The sequence below is a fragment of the Panthera tigris genome, chromosome F2 (assembly GCF_018350195.1).
Source record: "Panthera tigris isolate Pti1 chromosome F2, P.tigris_Pti1_mat1.1, whole genome shotgun sequence".
Classification (NCBI taxonomy): Eukaryota; Metazoa; Chordata; class Mammalia; order Carnivora; family Felidae; genus Panthera; species Panthera tigris.
This window is the reverse complement of record NC_056676.1, coordinates 36,064,868-36,076,684: the sequence shown is the minus strand read 5'-3', so window position 1 is coordinate 36,076,684 and position 11,817 is coordinate 36,064,868. Positions and strand designations below refer to the sequence as shown.

Here is an 11,817-nt window from a genome sequence, read left to right as displayed (position 1 = left end):
CTATCAATAATTACTTTGAATGTAAATGGACTAAATGCACCATTCAAAAGACACAGGGTGATAAAGTGTATAAAAAAACAAGAGCCATCTATATGCTGCCTACAAGAGACCCAATTCAGACCTTAACACACACACAGATTAAAAGTGAAAGGATAGAGAAGCATTTATCATACAAATGGATGGGAAAAGAAAGAAGGGTTGCATACTTATATTGGACAAAAGAGACTTTAAAACAAAGGAAAGAGACAAAGAAGGACACTATATAATAATGAAGGGGACAACCCAACAAGAAAATATAGCAACTGTAAATATATAAGCACCCAATATGGAAGCATTCAGATACTTAAAGCAGTTATTAGCAAACATAAAGGAAGTAATAAATAGTAGTACAATGATAATAGGTGACTTTAACACCACACTTAGACTGATGGGCAGATCGTCCAAACAGAAAATCAACAGGGAAACAGTGGCTTTGAATGACATATTGGACCAGATGAATTTAACAGATTCAGAACAGTCCATCCTAAAACAGCAGAATTCAGATTCTTTTCAAGTACACATGGAACATTCTCCAAAAGATCACATATATGGCCACAAAACAAGTCTCAACAAACTCAAAGAGATGAAAGTCATTCCATAAATCTTTTCTGACCACAACATTATGAAACTAGAAACCAACCAAAGAAAATATGTATAGTAGAAATACATGGAAGCTAAATAACATGCTGCTAAACATTTAATGGGTCATTGAAGAAATTAAGGAGGAAATAAAAAAAAAATATATGGAAACAAATGAAAATTAAAATACAATGGCCCAAAATCTTTGGGATGCAGCAAAAGCAGTTCTAAGAGGGTGGGTTATAGTAATACAGGTCTACCTCAAGAAGCAAGAAAAATCTCAAATAAACAACCCAACCTTATAACTAAAGGAGCTAAAAAAAAAAGAATAAAACCTCAAATCAGTAGAAGGAAGGAAATAATAAAAATTGGAATAGAAATAAATGGAATAGAAACTATACAAAAAACAATACACAAACACACACACACACACAAACTCACAAAAGAACAAATCAATGAAACCAGGAGCTGGTTCCTCAAAAAAATCAACAAAATTGATACACCTTTATCCAGACTCATCAAAAAAGAGTGGAAGAGGACTCAAAATCAGAAACGAAAGAAAAAATAACAAATCACACCACAGAAATACAAAGGATTTTAAAAATTATATGCCAACAAATTTGACAAGCTAGAAGAAATGGATAAATTTCTAGAAATATATAGTCTCCAAAATTTACTCAAGAACTATTAAATTTGAACAGACTCATTACCAGCAATAAAATTCAGTCAGTAATAAGAAGAAAAGAAAAGAAGAGAAAAGAAGAGAAGAGAAAAGAAAAGAAAAGAAAAAAAAGTTCACAACACACAAAAGTCCAGAACCAAATGGCTTCACAGGGGAATTCTACCAAGCATTTAATGAAGAGTTAAGACCTATTCTTCTCAAATTATTCCAAAAAATATAAAAGGAAGGGAAATTTCCAAATTCAATTTACCAACAATGCATTACCCCGATACCAAAAACTGATAAAGTCACGGTAAAAAAGAGAGAGAACTACAGGCCAATATCTCTGGTGAATATAGATTCAAAAATCTTCTACAAAATATCAGCAAACCAAATGCAACAATACATTAAAAAAATCATTCACCACAATCAGGTGGAATTTATTACTGAGATGTAAGAGTGGTTCAATATTCTCAAATCAATCAATGTGATAGATCATACCAATAAGAATGAAAACATAATCATTTCAATAGATGCAGAAAATACACTTAATGAAGTCCAATATCCATTCATGATAAAAACCTTCAATAAAGTAGGTTTAGAGAGAACATACCTGAAGATAATAAAGGTCATATACACAAAGTCCACACCTAACAATATACTCAAAAGTAAAAAACAAAGATTTCTCCTAAGGTCAGGAACAGCACAAGAATGTCCACTCCCACTACTTTTATGCAACATATTGCTGGAAGTACTAGCCACAGCAATCACACAATGAAAAGAAATAAAGGGCATCCAAATTAGTAAGGAAGAAGTAAAACTTTCACTATTTGGAGATGACATAATATATAGAACACCTTAAAGACCACCAAAAACTACTAGAACTGATAAATGAATTCAGTAAGGTCACAGAATACAAAATCAATGTACAGAAATCCATTGCATTTCTATGCACTAATAAAGAAGCAACAAAAAGAGAAATTAAGAAAGCAATCCCATTTGCAACTACACCAAAAATAGTAAACTACCTAGGACTAAACTTAATCAAGGAGGTAAAAGACCTACACTGTGAAAACTATAAAACATTGATGAAAGAAACTGAGGACAACACAGATAAATGGAAATGTATGCTCATGGAATGGAAAAAGGAATATTGGTAAAATGTCCATACTACCCAAAGCAATCTATAGACTTAATGCAATTCCTTTCAAAATACCAACAGCATTTTTCACAGAACTAGAATAAATAATCCTAAAATCTGTATGAAACCACAAAAGACCCAGAATAGCAAAAGCAATTCTGAAGAAGAAAAACAAAACTGCAGGTATCACAATTCCAGATTTCAAGTTATATTACAAAGCTGTAGTAATCAAAACAGTATGGTACTGGCAAAACATGCACATAGATCAGTGGAACAAAATAGAAAGCCCAGAAGTAAAGCCATGATTATATGATCAGTTAATCTATGACAGAGGAGGCAAGAATATGCAATGGGACATAGACTGTCTCTTCAAATGGTGTTGGAAAAACTGAGCAACTATGTGCAAAACAATGAAACTAGACCACTTTCTAACACCATATACAAAAATAAACTCAAAATGGATGAAATACCTAAATGTGAGACCTGAAACCATAAAAGTCCTGGAAGGAAATATAGTCATTAATTTCTTTGATACTAGCTATAGAAATATTTTTCTAGATATGTCTCCTCAGGCAAGAGAAACAAAAGCAAAATTAAACTATTGGGACTGCACCAAAATAAGAAGATTATTGTAAAACATACAACATAGGGAATATACCCAATGGGTTAAAATAGTATCATAAGGTGACAGATGATAGGTATACTTGTGGTGAGCATAGCATAATGTATAGAGTTGTCAAATCACTATGTTGTACATCTGAAACTAATGTAACATTGTGTATCAACCATATATCAATAGAATCCGCATATATTAAATATATAAGTCAACTATAAATCAATTATACATATAAATACATAATTATATATAGGTATATCCTGCAATTTATATTATGTTTGGGTGAAGAGGAAATATTGTTATAAACCAATATAAATGTTAATGTTTCATATATCTGTTTATCAGCTCCTGTCACTCAACCACATTTTTGAGATTTATGTTGCTCTGTGAATAGATTTTTGCTTCCTTGCTGCTAAGTATTCAATAATGCAGATTCTCAGAGCTTAATATACTATTGTAGTGACTGATGCCCCAACTCCCAGCTGCCACAGATAACCCTACAGTGAACAATCTTATATATGCCATTTTATAGACCTATGTAAGAACATTTCTGAGCTAAATATCCAGGAGTGGAATATCGGGCTTTAGGGGATACAAATACATGATTTAATTAAATTCAGTCAGACTGACTCAGCAGAGCCTCACCAGTTTACATTTCCCCTTTAAGAATTCCCATCTTGGGGCGCCTGGGTGGCTCAGTTGGTTGAGCGTCTGACTTCGGCTCAGGTCATGATCTCACGGTCCGTGAGTTCGAGCCCCACGTCAGGCTCTGTGCTGACCGCTCGGAGCCTGGAGCCTGTTTCGGATTCTGTGTCTCCCTCTCTCTCTGCCCCTCCCCTGTTCATGCTCTGTCTCTCTCTGTCTCAAAAATAAATAAACGTTAAAAAAAAAAAAAAAAAAAAAGAATTCCCATCTCTCCACAACCTCAAGAGTACTTAGTATTAATCTTTCCAGTGTTTATCATATTGTAATTTTGTCATATTATTTACCTTTTTTTATTTTGCATTTCTCTAATCTTACCTTACATTTCTCTAGTAAGAAAAAGCAATTCTTGATACACTTGTTAGCCATTGAGTCTTCTTTGTCTCTGAACTTTTTTTTTTAATATTTGTTTATTTTGAGAGAGACAGAAAGAGAGAGAGAGAGCACACACACATAAGCAGGGGAAGGGCAGAGATAGAGGGAGGGAGGGAATCCCAAGCAGGCTCTGCAGTGTCAGAGTGGAGCCCAATGGGGCCTAGATTCCACAAGCTGGGACATCATGACATGAGCCAAAATGGAGCGTTGAACACTTACCAACTGAGCCACCCAGGTGTCCCTCTAAACTCTTAATTCATCTACTTTGTCCATTTTTTATAAATCTCATGCTTTCTGATGATGTGCAAAAGATCTTTTTATAGAGTACATACTAATACCTTGTGAGTTTTAGACACTGAAAATGCCCTTTTCCTTTCTGTCAAAGTCTGTCCATATTTGTCTATGGCATTCTTTGTTAATAGGTATCATTAATTTTGATGTAGTCAAATCCATATTTCTAGCTTTACCAACTTATACTTTTAAAATCTTGTTTCAGAAGTTTCTCCCCAGCTTTAGGCCTCAAGGTTATATTTGTACACTTAAGAGAAGGTATTTTGCAAAGAGTCAGGGTAATCGTGTGGCAGTTTAAGTCTGTGTTCAGTTTCCATTTATTTACATTATAGAAGTTCAGAATTTTTACAAAAATAATTTTTATCATATTCACAACATAATGCAGCTAACTATATAATACAACATAACTTGATGACAGTTGCCATTAAGATGTATGAATTTAAAAACAAATGTTTGCTTTAGGCTTCAATGGTAGTCAGGAAGAGTACTGGGAGAGGCAAATATTAAAAAGCAATTATTGAACACTCCCTACTTGGTCTGAAGCATTTGAATCATATCCCATTGGTTCAAAAGTAACATAAAACTAAAATTGACAATTGGAATACAAGCAAAGATTATGAGGGATATTTCAGACCTTTTCCATAAGTAAGTTGAAGAAAGAGTAGAAGATGTTCCTTTGCAAAGAGTTGATGATCCTCTTTGATTCTTTACCAGCTATAAAAATGTATCTTTTCTTTTATATTATTTTGTTTTGAGACAGACGGAGAGAGAGAGAGCGCGCGCACAGCAGCAGCAGGGGAGAGGGGTGGAGGGGAAGAGAAAGAGAACCCTAAGCAGGCTCCATGCTCAGTAAAGAGTACTCAAAGCTAGATCCCACACCCCTGGGACCATGACCTGAGCCAAAACCAAGACTTGGCTGCTCAACTGACTACGCCACCCAGGCGTCCCTCAAAATATCTCTTTAATAAAATTGTGTGTACTTACAAGCAAATATACAAAATGGCTATCAACACGTAGGACTTCCTATTTATCAGATAGCAATTTTCTGGGTATCAGTCCAAATTAAGCTCTTACTACTTAAAGCTTGTTTTGATATATTTGAACAAAAATTGTTCCTGGATTTTTCTAATTCTCATTCCACACACCTTCTTTGAATGAGCTCATCCACACCCATAGCATCAGCAATCTCCCGTGCACCATCTCCCAATTTTCTAAATTCTCCAAAATCATATATCCAACATGGGTGCTATATCCTTCAAAAGTCTTTAATATCTTTTGCTCTCACTCTTGCTCTTTCTCTAACATAAACACATACATATACATGCACATATACACACACTCTTTCCTTTCTTCTTTTTCTCCAATCACAATCCCATCCCAGTATGGTTGCAGAACTCATTAAACCCATCATTTACTTCAAGCAAAATATTATGAAAGTGAATTTGTAAGAGTCTTTCTTACAGATCCTCAACAGGTATGGAAATATCACACAGATATTAGATATAGTTTGATAGTTAAGGACATCCTTTTTGGCAGTAGGGAGATAGAGATAGGAAGAAATATAAAGGGATATGGAGAGACAAGAATGTAAGAAAATTCCAGGTTTTCAAGTCTTTGTGTGAGTCTATTATGCACAAAGAGAATTAATTTAACCTCAAGTTTACTAAAAAAATGTTATACCAAATCTGTCCTATTTTGAAAGACTATTATAAGCCTTACTTAGTAACTCAAAAATTTTAAATTTTATTCTCTTAAACTATGTGGTTGAAATTTTCAATGAAAAAAAGGAAGAAAAGTCCCAAATTACAATGCTGTATTTCTTGATACTTTTCTCAATTTTTCTTGCATGATAGTGATTAATGATCCCTGACTTTGGCTGTCTCTTATCAAGTTCCTTCAGGTCCTGATTTAGAAAGTGAAGCTTAACCTTTCTACTGTTGATCAAGGGTATGGGGAACCTTCTGGATAATGACAGACTATAAATGAGTATTCCTTTAACTGGAAAGATAAAGGCTGAGCAGTAAGATAAAGACTTTTAAAATCATGAAGTTTATGGATAGGGTAGACATGAACTTATTCCCAAAATTTTAGTCTGCTAAAATCAGGGGCACTTCTATAGAGTTACTTATAAATAACATTAAAACTGTTAAATTGGAAATCATCTATTTATATGGAAAAATAAATAGTTCCTGCAAATAAAGAAATTCATTATTTTATTTTATTTTATTTTTTAACGTTTATTTATTTTTGAGACAGAGAGAGACAGAGCATGAATGGGGGAGGGTCAGAGAGAGGGAGACACAGAATCTGAAACAGGCTCCAGGCTCTGAGCTGTCAGCACAGGGGCCCGATGCGGGGCTCGAACTCACGGACCGCGAGATCGTGACCTGAGCCAAAGTTGGTGCTCAACCGACTGAGCCACCCAGGCGCCCCAAGAAATTCATTATTTTAGATATACATAGATGATTAATCTATATATTACTAGGATGATAAAATAAGAATGTTTAGAAATATATATCTAAATGTAGATATCAATAAATTGGGCGGATTTGTACTTGGTCTATACTTAAAATAACTACCTCTGTAGAGTATTTTGATAGCCCTTAGTAGCATATATTTTATAAGCAATATCTTCACGGATTTGCACGTCACCCTGACACAGGGGCCATGACAGTCTTCAAGTGTTCCAATTAAATATTGTTCCAACGTTAGTATATCTGCTGTCAAAGCAAGCACTATAAAATATATCTTTTATTAAAAAGTTTGTGTTCTGGATGTTAAGCATGAGGCCCGGAAGTCTGAATGCTCTAAACTTTCCCTTCCGACTGTCACACATCCTCAGTGGAAATCTGCATGTTCTGAAAAGATGCCCTCCCCACCCTCACTCCCATGATAACTTCCCCACCCCCAACTGGAACACTCACCAAGTCACCACTTGCAATTGCTGTGTGACCATCTTATAACGCTCTTATCAAAAATAAACAAGAGTCTCAAAAAAATGAAAAGACAAAGCCATTCTTACTTATCAGTCAGGTGAACACGTGCTAGAAGAAGAAATCCTCTCAATAGTTCACTAAGGGGGGAAAATGTAGGCTTTGAAGTTCTAGAATGGTGGGGAGTCTCTGGTGGCTGTGCTTATTAAGGAGTAAAAAATAGCATTCTGGATTGAAAAAAGTGTTAAAGGGCTACACACAGTAGTTTCAACATTTGTTATTGGTCATGAAAAGTCTTCAGCTAAGGTCACCTAAGTGGCTCAGTCAGTTAGTTGTCCCAACTCTTAGTTTCGGCCCAGGTCATGATATCACAGTTTGTGAGATTGAGCCCCTCGTCAGGCTCCATGCTGTTGGTGCCTTCTGGGTTCATGTTCTATTTCCCAAAATAAATAAATAAGCTTTAAAAAAAAAAAACAGTCTTTGTTTAGATCCACTAAGAGCGTGGCAAACTTGAAATCACTCTATTTGTCTATTCCTTTAATAATTTTACCCGGTTATGGCAAACACAATATCCCATTTTGACATCTCCTCAGCAAGGTTCCTGTATGTGAAAACTAATTTTACACATTTATTCCTCTTATATCGATCTCCAGAATAAATCCCAAACTCTCAGGTTACTCCTTATCATTGGCTTTTAATCTCTTAATTTGATCTCATTCTCAGGTCCCAAAGCCCTCAGGAAATCATGGTCAGTTCTTATCAAAATTCCCTATTCCCTCAACTTTTCCTTATTCACCAGGTTAGAAATTTTTCTTTTCCTTGTTGCTCAAACTAAAACCTGACTCTTCCCAGATGATTCTGTATTGCTAAATTCCCTTAGAAGGTAGCTGTTTTTCTCATACAACCTCAGACCACTGGCCTGAGGGCTTTTAGGTGTCCCCTGTGCTCATATTATCTCTCTTAGTCCATTTTCCTAGTCCTCCTAAGAACCCCATGTTTTGAATCTCATTTTAACAGATAATGTAGTAGATTGGTAGTCTACCCCACAGTGGCTCTGGGTTTGCCCTGATTCTTTGCTTTAGCCAATAGGACAACTGCAAACATGATGCAAGCAGTCTTAATGTTTTTTCTTGCACAAGGGACTCACTCTATCTCGCTTTTTATGGGAACCCTGCCCCCACTAGTAGGAGGAGCCTAAGACAAGTATGTCCTATAACAAAAGACCCTTGGTCAAATCATCCTTATTGGCCACGTACATCCAAATTCTAGACGTGCGAGTCCATCTTAGATGACCTACCACAAGCTGGGCCAGTGGTAGGTGATCTAAGAAGAATTTCCTAGCCAACCCACAGAATCAAGGAGAAATAATACTTGTTTATTGCCTTAAAATACTAACTGTGGAGTGTTTTTTTACATGGCAAAATCTAACTGACACAGATTACATCACCCAATCCTAATGCTGGACTATAAGCTCTATGTGAACAGTTGTTTGTTTGTTTGCTTTTCCCCGCTGCTGTCACCCCAGTGGATGGAAATTTTTGATTTTCAATAACTTCTTTTTGAATATCAAGAAATGTTAAATGTTCTTAACACAAATGTTAAAATTTTTTTTAGGTAAATACTTCCCTAGATTAAATATAAGGAGGGAACATGCGTTTCCTTAATGGCTCACAGTTCCTAAGAACATGAATACATATATCATATAATCATTTTACTAAACTTATAATAAACTTAATTATTTCTCAAGCCTCTTTTCTAAAATTGAAATACTGTAATAAACAGTAATGGTGATATGGTAATGGTTAATGATACTGATTAAAGTATTAGTGTAATACTATAATCAGTATTAATTGAAAAGCCCTTAATTCCTGACAATATACCATTTAATATTTAAGTGAAACTTATAAGATAGACAATACTATTACCCCTGTTTCATTAAGGAGAAGACATGATGCTTCGTAAAATTAACCACTGATCCAAAGTTTCATAGTTGTGACAGATTTTTATATTCAAATCCAGAACTTTTTTATTCTAGGATATTAGTTACACTTTTTCTCTAATGTTAATATTCTTTATATCCCTGTTTTAATAGGAGTTTTTATGGAATAAAGATACTGAGAATATAACTGATTCAATTTCTCACTTAGTAGGTAAGAAAACAGAGGGCAAAGAGGTCAGCTAATGCATCCAAGAGGACACAGACAATAAGGTGCCAGGAATTTACAGATTAGAAGTAAACTCCCAGGTGAAAGAAGAAAAGAAAATGTCAGTAAATGAAAATGTCTTTTCTTCTTTCACTTGTGAAGGAAAAAAGAAAAGACATTTTCATTTACTGAAATTTTCACATAGGTTGGGCACTGGGTAGGTACAGTTTTACATGTAACCTGGTTCATTCCTCACAGCAAAGTAGTAAGGAAAGCGTATCATGTTTACTGGTGAGGAATCTAGGGTTCAGAATCGACTAGTAGTTAAATGTTATGTCTGAAACCTAAACTCACTTCTGTCTGAATTCTAATAGCATGCTTTGGGAATACATGCCACAGCAATTTGGAGTTATACTTTTTTTTTTATAATACTTTTAACAGTGTTTTAGGAAGAAATACTATCTGAAAAAGAGTATAATTTCTATTAAAAAAGAAACCTCTATGTCAAAAAACTGGCCTTCTCTAATATTTTGGATTAAACTGGTAAATAAGAATAGTATTTTTTTGAGAGAGAGCACAAGCAGGGAAGGTGCAGACAGAGAGGGCGACAGAAGATCTGAATGTGGGGTTCAAACTCACTAACTGTGAGATCATGACTTGATGCTCAACTGACTGAACCATTCAGATGCCTTCAAGAGGAATAGTATTTAAGGTAAGCGCCAAGTCAGAGGAGGGAAACATGTGGTTTAAAAAATTATTCGAGGGGCGCCTGGGTGGCTCAGTCGTTTAAGTGGCCGACTTCGGCTCAGGTCATGATCTCATGGTCTGTGAGTTCAAGCCCCGCGTCGGGCTCTGTGCTGACAGCTCGGAGCCTGGAGCCTGTTTCGGATTCTGTGTCTCCCTCTCTCTGACCCTCCCCCGTTCATGCTCTGTCTCTCTCTGTCTCAAAAATAAATAAACGTTAAAAAAAAATTTTTTTTAATTATTCGAACAGCAAATTTTGTTTCTGAAATAGATTATCAGTAAACTTCACACAGCTGATGAATATGTTAATACCAGGATATAATTTGAATTTTTGTTTTGGCAATAAAAATTACCACAAACTAATAACCTGAAAATAAAATCAAGATGCTATTTATGTTGTCATACCAATAAAATGATAAGCATATCTTTTGGAACATTGGGAGGAGCTTGTCCACAGGATTATATAGTAATGGGTAGTTCATCTAACAAAGCCTGGTTTCAGGGGTCAGGCCCACCACTTGTGCAAGTGGTGGTCAGTTCAGAGAAGGAAGTCATGGGAAGGGCAAGGTCTTCGGAAGATAACTGGAATTTTATTTATCAAATTGTCCACTTCCTGAACCAGACTGTTAATTCTTTAAGTGGTGGTTATTAATGATTGATGATGGAATGAACGAAGGAGACAGGAGAAGGAATAAAGTACCAGGTAGAAAGTTCAGCCCACTGGAAAGATATGACATATCTTGGTCAGAGATCGGTCAGGATGCTGTATTATAGATGAAATTTCTAAAAATGCATTCATATGTAGCATTAAAACACATATATATTACATCCAGTGACTCCTTGATCCAGGTACTACAAATGACAAAAAAAATCACAAGTTATTTTTAACATTCCATGTATTAAAATTTTTAAGAGTATCAAATTAAAGTTCAGAATTTCTCATATTTACATGGATTTAGAGTAGTGAAATGTTAAAATGCATTTTAATATACTGATTAAAACAGCCTCAAACTAGATGAGCATTACCATTTTACATTAACATTATGTCAACATAATTTTAATTTAAATATATTTCCATATCTTTTGATCAGAATCTTGTTAATATTCAAGTTCATTACTTTGTACTAAAGACTTGCTTTATTTAGAGGTCATAAGAATATGTTAGTTGTAAAGTATGCTTACAACAGTTGAAATTTCTTAATTAAATTTTTTAATTAAAATATAAAATGTGCAATGTACTAGCGGGCAAAGCAAATCTGACATAATTCTTTCATGTAACTTTGGAGAGAGTTCTCTCTCTTCCTATTACACTCGAGAATGTGGGAAGTTAACATCCTCTACAGTACAATTTCATTTATTCCTAAAATTGTAAATGTTACTCAGAAATGCTATTTTATTGGGCTTAGTCTTAAAAACCTCTTCTCTGTGCCCAGCAAGCCTAACTTACATGCTGAGAAACTGTGTTTTAATGGAGCATCTGTCCTAATTCTTGAAAGTGATTTCCTATACAGCCTGGCTATTTTGAATCAGCATTCTTGTTATAAAAAATATTTATCAGGCTATTTCAGGGGAAGATATAACTAAGGAAATCC

The 11,817-nt window shown here is 34.9% G+C and overlaps 1 long non-coding RNA gene across 1 annotated transcript in view; it reads right to left on the bottom strand.

Moving 5' to 3' along the window:
- Positions 1-10,850: 10,850 nt before the first annotated feature.
- LOC122235101 overlaps positions 10,851-11,817 on the bottom strand; it is a 64,582-nt gene continuing 63,615 nt past the window's right edge. Inside the window, exon 6 of the long non-coding RNA XR_006213222.1 lies at positions 10,851-11,077. This is a non-coding gene — a long non-coding RNA (uncharacterized LOC122235101). The remainder of the gene's footprint in view (positions 11,078-11,817) is intronic.